Below are 21652 nucleotides of genomic sequence, written 5' to 3' on the forward strand. Positions count from 1 at the left end.
TCTGTCTGCTGGATCTGTCAGTTACTGATAGAGGGGTGTGGAAGTTTCCAACTATAGTAGTAAAAAAAATCTATTTCTCCTTGAGGTCTATCAGTTTTTGCTCATGTATTCTTGATGATCTGTTGTAAGGCATATACAGGTTAAGGACTGTTTTTTTCTTTTTTGAGAGTCCTTGGGTGGCACAAACAGTTAACACGCTTGGCTCCAGCTGAAGGTTGGAGGTTGGAGTCTACCCAGAGGTGCCTTGGAAGAAAGGCCTGATGGTCTTTTTCCAAAAATAAGCCACCGAGTTCTACTCTGACACACATGGGTTGCCATGAATTGGAATTGACTTGATGGCAACTGGTTGGTGGTTATATCTTCTCGGGAAATGGCTACTTTATCATCATGTAATGCCCCTCTTTTCATTGATTGTTTTCCTTGCTCTGAAGTCTACTTTGTCTGAAAATTAGTGCAGCTGATCCAGCTTTCTTTTGGTTAATATTAACATGGTATATCTTTTTCCATCTTTTTACTTTTAGTCTGTGTCTTTTTATTTAAAGTGGGCTTCTTGTAGACAACATATTGATAAAAACAAAAAAAAATTAGGTATTGTTTTTGTTTTTTTCACTTTGACAGTTTCTGTCTATTAATTGGTATATTTAGACCATTTATATTTAAAGTGACTATTAATCTAATTGTACTTATATCTACCATATTTATAGCTGTTTTCTATTTGTTATCCTCTTCTTTGTTTCTCTTTTTGCCTTCCACTCTTCTTCTGCCTTCTGTGGTTTTAATTGAGCCTTTTATATAATTTGATTTTCTCTTATCTCTTAACATTTCAATTATGTTTCTTTCCATTATTTCCCATATTTTCCTTTCCCCATTTTGAAGGTTAGAGGTGACTGGCTTTCAGTATTTCCCTTCCCGCAGGCTGATTAGGCTGTGATAAAACTCAAGTTGGTTTGGCTCTGGTAAAATATTTTCCCTTGAAGACAGACCTAGTTAAGGAGAACAGAGACCTCTGCACATATTTCAGAATGTTTACTTTTTTTCCTCTGCCTCCTGGAAGAACAAGAGAATTTTTCTCTCATCTTTACTCTGAGAACCTGTGTTTATCATGAAGGGGCCCCACTAAGGCTGGGTGTCCTAGAGTTTTTAGTTCTTAAGCTTATCGACACTGAGCCTCCAGCAATGCATCAATTACATTTTTTAAGTGTTCCTACTGGAATTGGCTTCAGTGGTGAGCTACTTCTGGGCTTCTGATCGTGGTGAGCTGTGATTCTCTGTATTTGCCTTTCTCTCCAGCTGCCTTGCCCTGTGATTGGAATTCTCTGATGGATCTTAGAAGAGTTATTGATTTTCAGTTTGTTCAGCTTTTTTCCTGTTGTAAGGATGGCAGTGATGAATTCCAAGCTCTTTATATGCCAGACCAGAAATCAGAAGTCCAAATTTTTATTCATTTGTATGTGTTTGCTCAGTAGCACAATTCAGTAATCTTAACTAATATTTCCCCTTTTATAATGTATTGCTTGGACTATGCTAGTCAAATTAACTCTATATTTTAGGATAGGACAGTACAAACATACTTTTTCTTTTATACTTTGATGTGTTGGGAGGGAGGGAGAGGCAGGCCTTTCATTTTGGACTTCGATGCTAAAATACATAATAGCACAGATTTTTATAAAAACATCTACAATTGTGCTCATACTCAAAGTATCTCATCAAGTATTACTAGGACACCCATGTGGTAGGGTGGAAGGGGTTCTGCTAGATATTTGAGCATACAAACATGTCTAAGATGTACTTATTACCCTCAAAAAGTTAATTCCGCAATTAGCCCAATGTGATGGTTAAGATTGTGTGTCAACTTGGCTGGGCCATGATTCTCAGTGGTTTGGCTGTCGTATTATGTTGTGATCACCGCCATGATGGAATCTGCTGTGAGTAGCCAATCAGTTTAAGGGATTTTCCTTGGGTGTGTGGCCTGCATTGAGTATAAGTGAACATTCTGGCAAAACTTGTGGCTTTTGCTCACTCTGGATCGTGCAGCTGGTTCCTGTTCTCCTGACCTCCCATTCTTGGGACTTGAACTAACAACTTGTGGTCTTGTCTGGTGATCTTGGAATTCATTGACCTTCGATGTGTGAGTAACAGCCTTGCTCTCTGACCTGCTGATCTTGGGTTTGTCAGCCCCTGTGGCTACATGAATCAGGAGAAGCCTCCAGCCTAACCCACAGACTTGGGACATTCCAGTCTCTACAACTCTGTGAGACATTTTCTTGATATAAATCTCTCTCTCTATATATATATACACTTTACTAAGACATTTGGTACTGAGAGTAGTTCTAGAAAACAGAACCGTATGGGTGAGTTTTCTAAATTGGTTCTCAATTCTGGTTAGTTGTAAAGATGTTGATGACTCTGCTTCCAGTAGTAAAGAAGATATTGCTAATCCATGGCATGAGGTGGTAATACACATATGCAATATCACCACCAATAGATCAGATATTGGTGAAAGATGAGGCTCTGAGTGAACACATGTAATTCCTTTCCACAGTTTTGTCATAATGAGAAGAATAAGGGAGCAGGTTGGTTGGTCCTACCTTCAGTAGATAAACTGGTGCAAGAAAGAGATGAGCTCAGGGCTTCAGACTCAAAGCTCAAGTGCTACATAAATAACCTTGATGTTTCTACTTGTGCCTTGGAAGAGGCCTGATTTCTTGTAGTAACAGAGCTGATATTGCTGAAAAACAAACCCAGAGTCTTATTGTACAAGTGGCTGTATTACTCCGCCAACTCAATTGTCAACCTCAAGAAGTGTCTGAAGTTAAACTGAGGGAATTGATTGTGAAGAAATGGGATCTTGAAACTTGGGGTGGGGACATATGGGCAGATAATCAGGAAGCTGGAGACACTGAGCCCCTAAATTCCATTGAATCACTCCTAACAACAGAACCAGCCCTCTCACTGCCATCTGAAGAGATTACTCCATGTTTGTCTGCTAAACCACCCTCCCTAGTAAAATTATTAGCCCCTCCATCTAATGAGATTAACCCAGGTGCATCTAAAGAGGGTTTGAGTCATTGCCTGGGGCATTGCTTGAGGTAGATGCTTTACAAGACAATGCTAAATGTTCTCAAAACACATCCCTACCTATTTTGGCGTCTAGACCTATAACTAGACTTAAGTCCCAGTGAGTCCCAAAAGTGGAAGTACAAAATGTGACACAGGAGAAGGTATGCTACACTCCCAAAGAACTGCTTGACTTTTCTAATATGTGCAAAGAGAGACCTGGGGAACATGTGTGGGAATGGCTATTAAGGGTTAATGATTATTGCCACCATCAAGAATTTGAAGGATGCAGAGATGGCAATTCCTACCACATCCCCACTCAACTCACCCATTTGGCCTGTGCAAAAAACAGATGGATCTTGGAGAATGACAGTAGATTATTGAAAGTTTAACCAGGTGGTGACTCCAATTGCAGCTGCTGTTCCAGATGTAGTTTTATTGCTTGAGCAAATTAATACATCTCCTGGTACATGATATGCAGCTATTGATCTGGCTAATGCCTTTTTCTCCATACCTATTTCAAAGTCTATTTCAAAGTACCATCAGAAGCAGTTTGCCTTCAACTGGCAAGGTCAGCAAGATGCCTTCAGTTGCCTATCTCTGAACTACATCATCTCTCCAGCCCTATGTCATAGTTTTGTCTGCAGGGAACTTGATCACATTTCCCTTCCACAAGAGGTCATATTGGTCCATTACCTTGATGACAGTATGCTGATTAGACCTAGTAAAGAAGAAGTGTCAATGACTCTGGACTTATTGGTAAAACATTTGCGTGCTAGAGGGTGAGAAATTTATACCACAAAAACTCGGGCACCTTCCAGCTCAGTGAAATTTGTAGGGGTTCAGTGATGTGGGGCATGTCGAGATATTCCTTCTAATGTAAAGGATAAGTTATTGCATCTGGCTCCTCCCAGGACTAGAAAGGAGGCACAACTCCTGGTGGCCTCTTTGGATTTTTGAGGCAACATATTCCTCAGTTGGATGTGCTACTCCAGCCTATTTATCAAGTGACTGAAAAAGTGGCTAGTTTTGTGTTGGGCCCAGAAAAAGAGGAGGCTATGCAACAGATTCAGACTGCCTTGCAAGCCACTCTGCCCCTTGAACCATATGCTCCAGCTGATCCAATGGTGCTTGAAGTTTCAGTCCCAGATGGAGAAGTTTTTGGAGTCTTTGGTAGGCCCCTATTGGTGAATCACAGCACAGACACTTAGGATTTTTGAGCAAAGCCCTGCCATTCTCTGCAGATAACTACTGTCCTTTTGAAAAACAGCTTTTGGCTTGTTACTGGGCCTTAGTAGAGACTGAAAGCTTAACCATGGGCCATGAAGTCACCATGCAGCCTGAGCTGCCCGTCATGAACTGGGTGTTGTCTGACCTACAGAGTCATAAAGTTGGATGTGAACAGCAGCATTCCATCATCAAATGGAAGTGGTATACACAAGATCAGTCCTAAGCAGAACTTGAAGGCACAAGTAAGTTGCATGAGGAAGTGGCCCAAATGCCCCTGGCCCCCACTCCTGTTACATTATCTGCCCTCTCCCTGTTTGCACCCATGACCTCATGGGGAGTTCCTTATGATCAGTTGACTGTAGAAGAGAAAACTCATGCCTGGTTTACAAATTGTGCTCCATGATATGTAGGCACCTCTTGAAAGTGGACAATGGCAGCACTACAGCCACTTTCTGGGACCTCCCTGAAGGACAGTGGTGAAGGGAAATCCTCCCAATGGTCAGAACTTTAAGCAGTGCACCTAGTTGTTCAGTTTGCTTGGTAGGAGAAATGGCCAGATATGTGATTGTATGCTGATTCATGGACTGTGGCCAGTGGTTTGGCTGGGCAGTCAGAGACTTGGAATGAACATGATTGGAAAGTTGGAGGCAAGAAGTTATGAGAAAGAGTTACGTGGATAGACCTCTCTGAATGGGCCAAAGAAGTGAAGATATTTGTGTCTCATGCGAATGCTTACCAAAGGGTGACCTCAGCAGAGGATGATTTTAACAATTAAGTGGAAAGGATGATGTGTTCTGTGGAAACCACTCATCCTCTTTCCCCCAGCTACTTATATCATGGCTCAATGGGCTCATGAACCAAGTGGCCATGGAGGCAGCGATGGAGATTATGCATGGGCCCAGCAACATGGATGCTCACTCATCAAGGCTGACTTGGCTACAGCCGCTGCTGAGTGCCCAATCTGCCAGCAGCAGAGACCAACACTGAATTCCCGATACGGCACCATCCCTCAAGGTGATCAGCCAGCAACCTGGTGGCAAGTTGATTACATTGGACCACTTCCATCATGGAAAATTTAGTGTTTTTTTCTTACTGGAATAGAAACTTACTCTGGATATGGATTTGTCTTCCATGCATGTAATGCTTCTGCCAAAAGTACCATCTGTGGACTTATAGAATGGCTTATCCACCATCATGGTATCCCATACAGCATCTCCTTTGATCAAGGAATTCACTTCCCAGCAAAAGAAGTGCAGCGATGGGTCTGTGCTTTTGGAATTCACTGGTTTTACTGTGTTTCCCATCATACTGAAGCAGCTGGTTTGATAGAATGATGGAATTGACTTCTAAAGACACAATTACGTCACCAACTAGGTGGCAATACTTTGCAGTATTGGGGCACTGTTCTCCAGGAGACTGTATGTGCTCTAAACCAGTGTCCAGTGTATGGTACTATTTCTCCAATAGCTGGGATTCATGGGTCCAGGAATCGAGGGCTGAAAACGGGAGTAGCATCACTCACTATTACCCCTAGGGACCCACTGACAGAATTTTTGCTTTCTGTCCCTGGTCTGCAGTTCTAGAGGTCTCAGTTCCAAGGGTGGGAATGCTCCCATGTGGAGACATGTCACTGATTCCATTGAACTGAAAGCTAAGAATGCCACCTGGTCACTTTGGGCTCCTTATGCCTCTGGATCAACAGGCAAAGAAGGGGGTTACCATACTGGCTGGTGTGATTGATTCTGATTGCCAAGTGGAAACAAGATCGATATTACATAATGGAGGTAAAGAAGAGCATGTCTGGAATGCTGGAGATCCCTTAGGGTGTCTCTAAGTACTACCATGCCCTGTGATTAAAGTCAGTGGAAAACTACAGCAACCCAATTCCAGCATGACTACTAATGGCCCAAACCCTTCAGGAATGAAGGTTTGGGTCACCCCACCAGGCAAAGAGCCATGACCAGCTGAGGTGCTTGCTGAGGGCAAAAAAAAAAAAAGAGGGCAAAGAGGATATGAAATGGGTGGTGGAGGAAGGTAGTCCTAAATACCAGTTATGACAATGTGACCAGTTGCCGAAACAAGGACTGTAATTGTTCTGAATATTTCTCCTTTGTATGTGTGCATCAAATATTTTTGCTTTCTTCACTTATAAAATATAAGATGTAAACAGGGCTAGTGCATTTTCAGTTGTATGTGTGTTCGTTATATCATATTAGGCACAAAGATGACTTTATAATTGTTTTTATTCAGAGATTATGTGTGATGTGTACAGGTGCCAAGTTGACAAGGGGTAGACTATGATGCTTAAGGTTATGTGTCAACTTGGCTAGTCCATGATTCTCAGTGGTTTGGCAGTCAAATTATGCTATGATCACCCCCATGATGGGATCTGCTGTGAGTAGCCAATCAGTTGAAAGAGACTTTCCTTGGGCATGTGGCCTGCATCGGATATAAGTGGTCATTCTGGCAACTCTCGTGGTTTGTGCCGTCTCTGCATCCTGCAGCTGGCTTATGTTCTTCAGACCTCCAGTTCTTGGGACTTGAGCTGGCAGCTTACTTGCGGTCTTGCTGATCTTGGGATTCATCAGTTTTTACAGTCTGTGAGCCACAGAGCCCTGCTCTCTGATTTCCCAGTCTTGGGCTCGCCTGCCCGTGTGGCTACAGAAATCAGGAGAGGCCTTCAGCCTGACTCATGGACTTGGGACGTTCCAGTGTCTACAACCGTGTGAGCCATTTGATATAAATCTCTCTCTATACACATTGTTACACTTTACTGGTTTTGTTTCTCTAAAGAACCCAGCCTTAGATACCCAACTATAAACTGGATTGTTATTTAGTTTTTATTTTTATTGTTGTAGCTTAGTAAAAATGCCTCTCTCTCTTTGCATCTTTCTTCCAATAGTATTATGGAAAGAGCTAAATTTCTTACTTTCTCTCAGATTCTGAGCAGAAAGATTGAGTAACCTAACAGAGGCTTTATAACCTCAGTTGATTTCTAATATGTAAATTCAGACATTACAAGTATCATTGTCTGTTCCAGTCAGCTATCTTTAAGATATGTATTTAACTACTTGATTGAAATTTCTTAAAGTAATCCAGGTATTTTAAGTTTCTAAGAAGCCAAGAGTGATATGATAATGGTCTCTTGTGAAAGAACTAATATTTGCTGCTTTATATTGGCAGTGGGAGCTCAGCAAATGAAGTTTAGTTTCTACTGAGGGTGTTCCTAAAATCGTTTTCTATTCATTTAGGAAATTAAGACAAATGCTGAAGATTTTACGGGATAAAGATACTGCTGTTTCCTTAAACATTACATTTTTTTTTTTAAAGGAAAATGAGTGTATGCTTCAATGAAAACATATTTCCAGGAACTCAACCTTTTTCTTTTTCCTCTACCTATCCTAAGAAAGTCTGGCTTTGAAGTTTGATAGTAGTACATTTTCTCTCAGCCTCATTGGACTTTTCATGGTACTCGTAGTTTACGCTGTGTATAGAGATACAGCAAAAGTCAGGGCTTTGAGTCTTTTTAGTATACAAGGAATAATGGATGATGATCCAATCTGAAAGTTAAAAGAAAATATCACTTTCAAAAAAAAAAAAGGTTGATTCTGTAATGATCAAAAGCTGCCTTCGTAGACTGAGAAAATCTTAAAGCCTGCCATTATTAGGACATGAGATTTTTTGTTGTTTTGTTTTGTTTTTGCCATCAATCATGATAAACTGTTCATGATAAAGCTTCTTGAGATGATCAATGAGAGCACTTATGGGACATTGTTGCTTGGGGTAGGCAAGGCTTCTAATAACTGTTCATTGAAATTACTCTCAGTGCCTAAAGTTAAAATGTGTGAAAGCCTGCTTTTTGCTTAATTTAGATTTTATGACATTTTGGCAGCTTGGGAATGTTGATCTAGTGATATATCTGTGAAGCAATTCAGAGTTTGAAAACATTTGTTTCCTTAAGCACACTGGAAGGGCCCTCTTGGAAGTCTGATTTCAATCTCATACACATTCACAATTGTGCTATCTAGCTTCCAAAATCTTTTTATAAAATATTAACCCATATCACTGAATTGAATCCAGGTAACAGGTTGTTTGGACTGAAAATAAAGTGGTTACTATATATTTGTATTGATATATAATATTATGATCAATAATTATAATTAATAATAATAATAATATAAATTTTATATATTAAATATACTAACTGAATATTATGTATATGAGTGTATTTATAACTGAAAATAAATATAGTAATTAACTTTGAACATTGAAAAAATGAAAGACAGGAACACATGTTAGCAAATACTGTCATGTAAAGCTAAGAATCATTTTTGAATCCTAGGATTTCTATTTTTCTTTTCAGCAATTGACTTGGAGTCTTTCAAATTGTGGTGATAAACTTTAGACTTAGAGTTAAAAGATTGAAAAGATGTTTAATTTCTAGCCAGTCGTTTCATTACTGTTTCTCTAAGCTTTTCCTATTTTTTTCCTTTTTTTTATTGTGCTTTAAGTGAAATTTTACAAATCAAGTCAGTCTCTCGTACGAAAACGTGTATACACCTTGCCATGTACTTCCTAGCTCCTCTCCCTCTAATGAGGCAGCACACTCCTCTCCATCCTGTATTCCCTGCGGCCATTCAACCAGCTCCTATCCCCCTCTGTCTCATGTTGTCTACTTCAGCCAGGGAACTCACTCCTCCCCAGTACCATTTTCCGTCTTATACTCCAGACCAATTCCTGTCTGAAGGGTTGGCTTCTGGAACGGTTTCAGTTTTGGACAAACAGAAGGTCCGTGGACCATGGTCTCCGGGATCCCTCTAGTCCCAGTCAGACCAGTAAGTCTGGTCTTTTACAAAAATTTGAGACCTGCATCCCACTGTTCTCCTTCTCCATCAGGAATTCTCTGTTGTGTTCCCTGTCAGGACAGTCATAGGTTGTAGCCAGGCACCGTCTAGTTCTTCAGGTCTCAGACTGGTGTACTCCCTGGTTTATGTGGCCCCTTTTATCTTTTGGGCTCATATTTACCTTGTGTCTTTGGTGTTCTTCATTCTCCTTTGCTTCAGGTGGGTTGAGACCAATTGATAGATCTTAGATGGCTGCTTGCTAGCGTTTAAGACCCCAGACGCCACTCACTAAAGTGGGATGCAGAATGTTTTCTTAATACATTTTGTTATGACAATTGACCTAGATGTCCCCTGAAACCACAGTCCCCATCCCCCCATCTGGCCTTCGAAGCGTTCAGTTTATTCAGGAAACTTCTTTGCTTTTGGTTTAATCCAGTTGTGCTGACCTCTCCCGTACTGTGTGTTTTCCCTTCACCTAAAATAATTCGTCTACTATCTAGTGAACACCCCTGCTCCTCCCTCTCCACCCTCATAACCATGAAAGAATATTTTCTTCTGTGTTTAAACTATTTCTTGAGTTCTTATAATCGTGGTCTCATACAATATTTGTTCTTTTGCAACTGACTAATTTCACTCTGCATAATGCCCTCCAGATCCCTCCATGTTATGAGATGTTTCACAGATTCATCATTGTTCTTAGTCGTTGCCTAGTATTCCATTATGTGAATATACCATAATTTATTTATCCATTCATCCATTGATGGGCACCTTGGTTGCTTCCAACTTTTTGCTATTGTAAACAGTGCTGCAGTGAATATGGGTGTGCACATATTTGTTTGTATGAGGGCTTTTATTTCTCTAGGATATATTCCAAGGAGTGGGATTGCTGGATCATATAGTAGTTCTGTTTCTACCTTTTTAAGGAAGCACCAAATTGATTTCCAAAGAGGTTGTACCATTTGACATTCCCACCAGTAGTTTCGCTATGAGTCGGAATCAACTTCGATGGCACTGAGTTCTGAAGTGTATAAGTGTTCCAGTCTCTCTACAACCTCTCCAATATTTATTATTTTGTGTTTTTTTGGATTAATGCCAGCCTTAATGGAATCTCATTGTACTTTTGATTTGCATTTCTTTAATGGCTAATGATCATGAGCATTTCCTCATGTATCTGTTAGCTGCCTGAATGTCTTCTTTGGTGAAGTGCATGTTCATATCCTTTGCCCATTTTGTAATTGGGTTATTTGTCTTTTTGGTGCTGAGGTTTTACAGTATCATGTAGATTTTAGAGATCAGATGCTGATCAGAGTTGTCATAGCCAAAAACTTTTCCCCAGTCTGTAGGTAATCTTTTTACTCTTTTGGTGAAGTCTTTGCATGAGCATAAGTGTTTGATTTTTAGGAGCTCCCAGTTATCTAGCTTCTATTCTGGTGTGTGTGCATTCTTAGTAATGTTTTCTGTACTGTTTATGCCATGTATTAGGGCTCCTAGCATTGTCCCTATTTTTTCTTCCATGATCTTTATCGTTTTAGATTTTATATTTAAGTCTTTGATCTATTTTGCTAGTTTTTGTGCATGGTGTGAGGTATGGGTCTAGTTTCAATTTTTTGCAGATGGGTATCCAGTTATGCCAGCACCATTTGTTAAAGAGACTGTGTTTTTTCCATTTAACAGACTTTGGGCCTTTGTCAAATATCAGCTTCTCATATGTGGATGGATTTATGTCTACATTCTCAATTCTGTTCTATTGGTTTATGTATCTGTTGTTGCACCAGTACCAAGCTGTTTTGACTACTGTGACGGTATAATATGCTCTATAATCACGTAGTGTGAGGCTTCCCACTCTTCTTTTCCAGTAACACTTTACTTACTCAGCTCCTCTTCCCTTTACATATGAAGTTGGTGATTTGTTTCTCCATCTCATTAGAAGATGTCATTGGAATTTGGATCGGGATTGCATTGTTATCTGTAGATCACGTTGTGTAGCATAACATTTTTACAATGTTGAGTCTTCCTATCCATGAGCAGGGTATATTTTTCCACTTACATAGGTCTCTTTTGGTTTCTTGCAGTAGTGTCTCATAGTTTTCTTTGTGTAGGTCTTTTACATCTCTGGTTAGATTCATTCCTTAGTATTTTATTTTCTCGGGGGTTATTGTAGATGGTGTTGATTTGGTGATTTCCTCTTTGATGGTCTCTTTTTTGATGTAGAGGAATCCAACTGATTTTTGGATCAGTTTGGATCAGGAATCCTGATACTCTGCTGAACTCTTCTACTAGTTTCAGTAGTTCTCTTGTGGATTCTTTAGGGTTTTCTCTGTATAAGATCATGTCATCTGCAAATAGAGATATTTTTACTTCTTCCTTTCCAATTTGGATGCCCTTTATTTCTTTATCTAGCCTAATTGCTCTGGCTAGGACCCTCCAGCACAATGTTGCATAAGAGTGGTAACAAAAGCCATCCTTGTCTGGTTCCCAATCTCAAGGAGAATGCTTTCAGACTCTCTCCATTCAGGGTGATGTTGGCTGTTGCCTTTGTATAAATGCCATTTATTTTATTGAGGAATTTTCCTTCTATTCCTATTTTCCAGAGAGTTTTTTTTTTATCATGAATGGGTGTTGGACTTTGTCAAATGCCTTTTCTGCACCAATTGTTAAAATCACGTGGTTCTTTTCTTTTGTTTTATTTATATGATGGATTACAGTGATTGTTTTTCTAATGTTGAACCATCCCTGCATACCTAGTATGAATCCCAGTGGGTCATGGTGAATTATTGTTTTGATATTTTGTTGAATTCTATCGGTTAAATTTTTTTGAGGGTTTTTGCATCTAAGTTCATGAGAGATATAGGTTTGTAATTTTCTTTTTTTGTGGTGTCTTTACCTGTTTTTGGTATCAGGGATATGCTGGCTTCATAGAGTGAGTTTGGGAGTATTCCATCCCTTTCTATGCTCTGAAATACCTTTAGCAGTAGTGGTGTTACTCTTCTCTGAAAGTTTGGTGGAATTCTCCAGTGAAGCTCTCAGGGCCAAAGCTTTTTTTTTTTTTTTAATTGGGAGTTTTCAAATTACCTTCTCAATCTCCTCTTTCGTTATGGGTTTATTTAGTTGTTCTACCTCTGTTTGTGTTAGTTTAGGTAGCTAGTGTGTTTCTAGAAATTCATTCATTTCTTCTAGGTTTTCAAATTTGTTAGAATGCAGTTTTTCATAGTAATCTGATATGATTCTTTTAATTTCAATTCAGTCTGTTGTTGATATGCATCTCATTCTTATTCGAGTTATTTACTTCCTCTCCTGTTTTTCTTTTGTCAGTTTGGCCAATGACTTATCGATTTTGTTATTTTTTTCAAAGAACCAGCTTTTGGTCTTGTTAACTCAGTTTTTTTTTTTCTGTTCAGTATTTCGTTTAATTCTGCTCTAATTTTTATTATTTGCTTTCTTCTGGTGCCTGAGGGTTTCTTTTGTTGTTCTCTTTCTATTAGTTCAAGTTGTAAGGATAATTCTTTGATTTTGGCCCTTTCTTCTTAATGGATGTGTGCATTTATTGCTATAAATTGACCTCTGAGCCCTGTGTTAGTTGTGTCCCAAAGGTTCTGATAGGAAGTTGTGATGGATTGAGTTATGTTGTCTCAAAAATGCATGTATCAACTTGGTTAGGCTGTAATTCCCAGTGTGGTGTGGTTGTCCCCCATTTTGTGATTGTAATTTTATATTGAAGAGGATTATGGTGGGATTATAACGTCCTTACTAGGTCACATCACTGATCCAATGTAAAGGGAGTTTCCCTGGGGTGTGGCCTGCACCACCTTCTATCTCTCAAGAGATAAAAACAAAAGGGAAGCAAGCAGAGAGTGGGAGACCGCACAACATCAAGAAAGAAGCAGTGGAAGCAGAGCAGATCATTTGGACTCAGGCTTCCTGTGCAGTGAAGCTCCTAGTCCAGGGGAAGATTGACAAACAGGACTTTCCTCCAGAGCCGAGAGAGAGAAAGCTTTCCCTTGGAGCTGAATTTTGACTTCTAGCCTACTAAAAAAAAAAAAAAAAAAAAATTTCTCTTTGTTAAAGCCGTCTACCTGTGGTATTTCTGTTACAACAGCACTATATGACTAACACAGAAGTGTTTTCATTCTCATTGGATTCTCTGAATTTCCTTATTCCATCCTTTATTTCTTTTATAACCCAGTAGCTTTTGAGCAAGGTGTTGTTCAGTTTCCATGTGTTTGATTTCTTTTCCCTGCTTTTTCTGTTATTGTTTTCTACTTTTATGGCTTTTTGGTCAGAGAAGATACTTTGTAATATTTCAGTGTTTTGGATTCTGTTAAGGCTTACTTTACGACTTGATATGTGGTCTATTCTAGAGAATGTTCCCTGTGTGTTGGAAAAGAAAATATACTTGGCTGCTGTTGGGTGGAGTGTTCTGTATATCTCTATGAAGTCAGGTTGGTTGATTGTGGCATTTAGATCTTCCGTGTCTTTATTGAACTTCTTTCTGGATGTTCTGTCCTTCACCAAAAGTGGTGTCCTGAAGTCTCCTACTATTATTATGGAGCTGTCTATCTTGCTCTTCAATGCTGTTAGAGTTCGTTTTATGTATCCTGAAGCCCTATCATTGGGTATGTAAATATTTAATATGGTTATGTCCTCCTGGTATGTTGTCCCTTTAACCATTATATAGTGTCCTTCCTTATCCTTTGTGGTGGATTTCATTTTAGAGTCTATTTTGTCAGAAATTAGCGTAGCCACTCCTGCTCTTTTTTGATTGTTGTTTGGTTGATATATTTTTTCCATCCTTTCAGTTTTAGTTTGTATCTTTAAGTCTAAAGTGTGTCTCTTGTAGGCAGCATATAGATGGAGTGTGTGTTTTTTATCCATTCTGCCACTCTGTGTCTCTTTATTATATAAGGTGCATTTTGTCCATTTATACTCAGTGTAACTATGGATTGATATGAGTTTCCAGATATGAGTTTAGTGCTGTCATTTTGTGTGTTGTTGACAGTTCCTTTTTTTCACTTAATTTTTTTGCCTTACCCTGTTTTTCATTGTTGTTGATTTTGCTTTTGCTGAGTCTTTATGGGGTTTTTTTGTATTTTATTTTGTTGTGTAGGATTTTTAGTCTTCTTTGTGGTTACCTTAATATTTACCCCGATTTTTCTAAGTTTAAACCAAACTTTTATATCTTTATATCGCCTTGGCTTCCTCTCTATATGTATGACCTATGACTACATTTTTTAATCCCTGTTTATTGATTTCATGTTGTCATCTTTAATATAATGACATCACTGTTTCCCTGGTTTACGCATTTTTTCACCTTGATTTTTTTTTTTTTTTTTGGTGATTTCCCTATCTGGGCTGATATCTGGTTGGTCTGTCCTGTGTTCTACTCTTGGGTTGTTATCTGATATTATTGATTTTCTAACCTAAGAACTTCCTTTAGTATTTCTTGTAGTTTTGGCTTGGTTTTTGCAAATTCCTTAAGCTTCTGTTAATCTGGAAATGTCCTAATTTTACCTTCATATTTGAGAGACAGTTTTGTTGGATATATGATTCTTGGCTGACAATTTTTTTTCTTCAATGCTTTATATATGTCATTCCATTGCCTTCTTGCCTGCATGGTTTCTGCCGAGTAGTCCAAGCTTATTCTTATTGACTTTGTAGGTGACTTTTTGTTTATCCATAGCTGCTCTTAAAATTCTCTCTTTATCTTTGGTTTTGGCAAGTTTGATTATAATATGTCTTGGCGACTTTCTTTTGGGATCTACCCTATGTGGGGTCCGAAGAGCACCTTGGATAGATATATTCTTATCTTTCATGGTATCAGGGAAGTTTTCTGCCAACAAATCTTCAACAATTCTCTGTTTTATATTCTCTCTCCCTGTTCTGGTACTCCAGTCACCTGTAGGTTAGTTCTCTTGATAAAGTCCCACATGATTCTTAGGGTTTCTTCAATTTTTATAATTCTTTTATCTGATTTTTCTTTGAATATTTTGGTGCCAAGTATTTTGTCTTCAGTCTCACTAATTCTGACTTCCATTTCCTCAATTCTGCTCTTCTGACTTTCTATTGAGTTATCTAATTCTGAAAATATATTGTTACTCTTCTGAATTTCTGATGCTTTCTCTGGGTTCTTGTGGCATATTAAATTTGTCATTGTGGTCTTAAATAACCATCTTAATTTCCTCGACTGCTTTATCTGTGTGTTCATTGGCTTGAGTTTTTCTTAAAAAAGGGCCCCAAAATACTTGCCCTGACTATCTCACAAGTTCTTGTGAATATCAAGTGAATAGATTAGATAAAGCATAATTAGGTCTCTTGTTTCCCCACCCAACGTGCTTCTCACCCAGTCTTACTGTTGAGTAGATGGCATCACCACCCACCCAGTTATCCAAACCAAAACCTACATGTTTTCCTTGAGTGCTTTCTTTCCTTTGCCTCCTAAACCCAGTCCCTGAGGAATTCCCTGTTGTTTCTAACTCTAAAACGTATCTTGAGACTATTTTTCTTCATCTTACTACCATCGCTTTAGTCCATGTCACCATTTTTTCTCTCCTTTCTACTACAAGTATCCTACAAGTCTTCTTTTTTTCCTTTAGTATCCAGCCTCCAAATAGTAGTCAGAGTGATATCTTAAAAATCAGATCATGTCCTCCTCCTGCCTGCCTCTTTGATCTGTCTTAGTTATCTAGTGCTGCTATATCAGAAAAACCACAAGTGGATGGCTTTAACAAAGAGAAATTTACTCTCTCAGTCTAGGATGCTGCAAGTCCAAATTCAGGGTGCCAGTTCTAGGGGAAGGCTTTCTCTTTCTGTCAGCTCTGGGGGAAGGTCCTTGTCATCAATCTTCCTCTGGCCTAGGAGCTTCTCAGTGCAGGGACCCTGGGTCCCAAGGATACAACCCTTTCCTTGTTCTTCATTCTTGGTGGCATGAGATACCCAACCCCCCACCTCCCTGTGATGTCCTGGTCATGTCCAGTGTTCCAGAGATGCTGCCATCTGGTGCAGTGGCCCCAGAAGAGACCAGAGATGACACTTAGGGAACACCTCCCTGGCACAGATACTGTGTCCACGCTTTTTAGAGACTGTCACACTTTTTAGAGACTGTCCTCCATGGAGTGGATACTACTGTTGTGCCCATCTTACTGATGGAAAGTTGAGGCTCAGAGAGGCTAAGAGCTAAGTTTGTGAGGGCCACACATTTTTTTCATGCAGTTCAAAAGAGGCATTTCCTCTTGAATGAGGAACAGGAAAACTTAGTCAGTTGTCTTAGGCTATGTTCTCCAGAGAAGCAAAACCAGTAAAGCGCATATACAGAGGGAGATTTATATCAAGGAAGTGGCTCACTTGGCTGCAGATGCTGGAATGTCACAAATCCATGGGTCAGGCTAGAGGCTTCTCTTGACTCATGTAGCCACAGGGGCTGGCAAACCCAAGATTGGAAAGTCAGACAGCAGGCTGTAAAGACTGAATGGCAGGCAAGACAGCAGGTAAGTGGCTAGCTTAAATCCCAAGAACCAGAGGTTGGATAAACAGGAGCCAGCTGTAGGATCCAGAGTGAGCAAAAGTTCACCAGCTTTGCCAGAAAGTCCACCTATATTGGATGCAGGCCACACTTCCAAAGAAATTCCCTTTCAACTGATTGGCTATTCACAGCAGATCCCATCATGGAGGTGATCTCGTTATTATGTTAGCTCCTATCATGGAGGTGATCACAGCATTATACGGCTGTGAAACTACATCATAACCACCAAACCACTGAGAATCATGGTCCAGCCAAGTTGACACAGAACGTCAATGATCGCAACCTCTTTTCAAACCACATTCCCCTTTTTCATGGTGCTCAGGTACACTGGCTTTCTGCTTTCTAGTGTGGTCTGTGCCACTCAAACTACAGTAAACACTCAATTGCTTTCTATCACACAACCTGTTTGATTTTCTTTATAACACATCACTTATCTAATACCTTATATATATATTTTTTTTTATCTATTTGTTTATTGTCTTTTCTCCACTAGAAAGTGAGCCACATGAGATAGGAACTTTGTATTATTCAACAGTATAACCTCAACTCCTAGGAACAATTCCTACCTTGTAGTGGGTATTGAATAAAGATCTGTGGAATGAATAAAAGACATTTAGTTTACTTAACAAATATGTGGAATATGTGTGAAATACTTTGTAAGTTGTAAGTGCTCAGTGAAGGGAGCCCTTGCTTGGTGTTTAGGGAGTGGGAGGGGGAAGTGTCATCTTTCACGACTAATCCTTGGCATGTGTGAGGGGCAGATGAAGACAAAGTCTGGAGACGCTTGGTGCCTTGGCCAGTTCACACAAAACTAGTAGCTGAAGCAAGGCCAGAGTCCTTTCTCCTAGCTCTCTGCCATGGTCTCACCTTGGCCCTACTGCCTCTCTAGTGCATTTGTTGTTATTTTTAACCTTCTGCCATAGGAAGCTTCACGTGAGCTCCAGGCAGTCTTGAGAGTAAACTAGGCAAGAAATCACTATATTTATTTATTTATTTATTGATGTTTTATAGCATCTTCTAAATGTTTTCAATTCCTTTTCATTTACTTCTTCATTTCTGGGTTCTAGAAAGAACCACAGAAAGGAAAAAGCAAGTTCTGAAATGCAGTAAGAAAAACAATTTTTGAGGATTTTCTAGTTCAATGAACAGCAGGAAGCACTTCTTCTCACAAAATCTCCAGTCAAATGTTTAATCTCAAAAGACTCCAGCAGTTTATTGAAACATTTTAAAAGTTGTACCAGCTTATTGGAACCAAAGATAAATTCATGCATTTTGCATTTGATAGTCCATCAATCCATTGTAAACACCATAGTTAATCCTTATAGAGTCCTTGTAACAAACAGGGTGTTATCACAAGGCATAGGATGAGCTTCAAGCTTTGACTTTATATATAATTTGCTGTTACCTCTGAGAATGAGTACATTTAAACCTTATTATATTTTCCTATTTCTAACTCAAAAAGAAAATACTAATGACTTACATTATTACCTGCCCCCTCCCTAGTATAATACTGTAAACACTTTAAGTGCCCAACACATGTGTTGATGACTATTTGCCTTTATGTAAAATACATACATACATATATATATATTGAGTATATAATGTGGGTAGCGATATTACACATTTTTCTAATAAAATGATTTGTGGCATTTTAGAGTAGGATTTCTAAAAGCACTTTTTTTCTCAACCTTTCTCATCCAAATATATTCTTTATCTAACACACAGTGTCTAACACACAACTACAGGGCAGTGGAGGTTCAGGGGTAAAATTCTCACCTGCCATCAGAGACTTGTGTGTTTCCATGATGCTGCACAGCTTTCAGCAGAGTTTCCAGACTAAGACAGGCTAGGAAGAGAGGCCTGGAATCCACTTCCAAAAATCTGCATAACTGTCCGATCTGCAGCTGATCATGGGAATGGTGCAAGACTGGGTTGACTCAATGGCCACTAAGAACAACAGCACACATGTTTAGCTCTCAGGAAATGTTTGAGACTTTGATTGGGTATAATTTCTCCTCTAAAAAATCCAGGTTAAATTTATGTTTAATTAAACAATATATGTGAAACAAAGTAGGACACACACATATAGATGGTGCTAATTATTGTTAAAAAAAATTATTGTTAGTTATTAATTATACTTAGTCTCAATTCCAACAGGCAAGATAGGCCAGGGAGGAAGTTGGCTGCTCCAGCCACAGTGATGTCTTTACCCTCTACCCCACTTCACCTGGTCACTACTCCATTATGAGTCCTGGTTGGCATTAAAGATGGGCACGGAAGTGCTAAATAGGGAGAATATTGGCAGAGGAGGTAAACCCACAGAGAAGAATTAAGACCGTGTCAGTGCCTGCTGTTAGAGGACACTGGACATCCTTTTCTGTACATGTTCCTGCCTGAGGTACAAATGGCCATCTGAGAGAAAGCATGCAGAGATTATACAATGAGGCATCTAGAGACTAGAAGTGCTGAAGAGCTTTACTGAGGAAATGGGATGAGTGGGAGACAGGGCTTAGAAAATAGCTTTGGGATTCCAAAGATTTTGGAGATCTCTTTCTTTCAACATTAGAGGCTTTGCCTTTTGTTTATGAAACCCCTTTACTGATGAGCTAGACAATTAAGGTTGGGGCCCAGGAGAGGCAAAGGAGGCTTTTATCTGTCTTCCCAAAAAGGCTTGGTCAGCTCACCTGAGTAGGAGTCGGGATTTTTGGAATAGAATTTCACTTTCTGATAATAAAAAGCTGATTATTTGGACGAGGTTTTTCTTGTACTGTCTGTAGGAAACCTGAGCATCCTGGATGAGGGTACTAGACAGGAACTACAACAATCCCAAATATTAGTTAAGAATTTTGACCTCTCATCTCTATAATTAAGTGTGATACTACTACTAATAATAATTGGAAGAAAGGTCTGGTGATCTGTTTCTATAAAGATTACAGCCAAGAAAACCCTATGGAGCACAGTTCTACTCAGTAACACATGGGGTCACCATCAATCAGGGGCCAATTCATGGCAGCTAACGACACCACTGTTACTAATAAACATGTATCGAGTACTCAGTATATAGATTGGTGATGGTTAAAAGAGATAATTAATATAAATCACTTAGCATAACACCTGGCTAATAAGCAATAGCTTCTACTACTACTACTACTAACAACCACCACCACCATCAGAGTGTACAGTATATTTTAGCAATTCTTGGGCTGCATTTCTGAATTGTATGAGAAACTGGGAATCGCATAATTTGGCCACTGTTTCTTCTAATTCCAGGTGACCATGCACCATATGAAGAGTAAGAAGACCGTAGATTTTGCAGCTAACGCGTGGTTATCTCGCACCCGAGCATATGGGGGTATCGTCTGTGAGCTTCCTGTAGTGAAAGAAGGACAAGCTGTTTTTCCATGTGTGTTATTAATCTTCAGTAGCATGTATTACATATATGAATTGTTTTATAGTCACTTAAATTTACTTTGGAACTATTTAGTTACAGAATATTTTCCCTACTTCTAAGAAGTTGTCTTACCCACTGAGAAGTGACTTTTTCAGCATCACACTGTGAGTTCCTGGTAGATCTGGGTTCTTAGGACCCAGCTACAGTCACAGAGGCTGAGGCTATGAGAGCAAAGAAGGATCACGGCTGCCCCTCTTCTGGCTTTGCTGGGACCATACAGTGGCCGCCTCGTGCCATCACCTCACTTTTGATTTATGTCCTCATCAAAACTGAAGTTATTTTAAACTTTAAGCATTATGTACAATAATACTGTCACCCTTGCTACTGAAATACTAGGCATAAAATGCCCTCCTGTGACATAGTGGTGGCATAATGGTTAAGAGCTACAGCTGCTAACCAAAAAGATCTGCAGTTCGAACCCACCAGGTGCTCCTTGGAAGTCCTATGGGGCAGTTCTATTCTGTCCTATGGGGTCACTAAGAGTCGGAATCAACACAATGGCAATGGGTTTTTTTTTTAATGTCATAAAAAATTTTTATGTCATACGGAGGAGAATAGCCTTTTTTTAAATCTTTTATTTCTCTTTCTGATAAAACTATAAATCCTTTGAGGATTTGTAGTGTAAAAATTCCTATATATAGAAGTAAAATTAATAATAAACGGATGAAAAAGACTCTCAGTAGATATAGAAATTCCAGAAGAGAGAGGAATTTTCATGTAATTTTTTTACTATAGCCTGGGAACCCTTGCATCTGGGCTCTGTTTGTGTGAATTCCAAGGTAGTTGATTTGCTCTTGTCGTCTGTCCCCTTTGCTTTGCCAGTAGTAAGATACCATGTTTATGTTCATACTGGGCAAGTGAAGCAAGCAGAAACGGAGTCTGAAGTTTACCTGTGTCTCTACGGAGAGAGAGGAGACTCTGGTCTTAGACTCATGTACAAATCTAACATGCCAATAAAATTTCAAAGAGGACAGGTAAGTCTGTGTGAATCTTTTCTGTGTTCTTAGCAATCCCTCTGAAGATGACCACATATGATTTAAATTTAAGAGGTGCTTGATACTCTTCAAGCTTTGGTTTTAGGACATCTTTAACACGAGTTTTCCTTGACCTGACTTCCTAATGTGCTTTATTTTAGAATTTGTTCTTGAAAGAAAAATGGAACACACTAAACCAGTAATGAATACTAGTAAAAAAGAAAAAGATACAAAAAATTAGTCAGTGTAAGGAAAAAAAAAAAAAGTTGAGAAGATACCAGGGAACATGTCCAGACAGGAATGAAAGGCACAAAAGAGATCAGGTCATATAAGGGCCGTTAGAGTATGTTTCATATAATAACACAGTGACCTTTATTTAAAACATCTTGAACAGGGTAACTACATTGTTTTTACACTAAAGCTCCTCACAATTTCCTTTCTTTTGTGTATAACCAAGAGTATCTTTATGTTTGAGAGGTTTGAGAAGTTGCAGTGGAATATACATCAATCTAATTAATTTGTGATGTTGTTATTTTGTTGTATATAAATAGAAGGTACTATTCGGGGGTCTGAAATTAAG

Source organism: Loxodonta africana, chromosome 18, assembly GCF_030014295.1.
Source record: "Loxodonta africana isolate mLoxAfr1 chromosome 18, mLoxAfr1.hap2, whole genome shotgun sequence".
Lineage (NCBI taxonomy): Eukaryota > Metazoa > Chordata > Mammalia > Proboscidea > Elephantidae > Loxodonta > Loxodonta africana.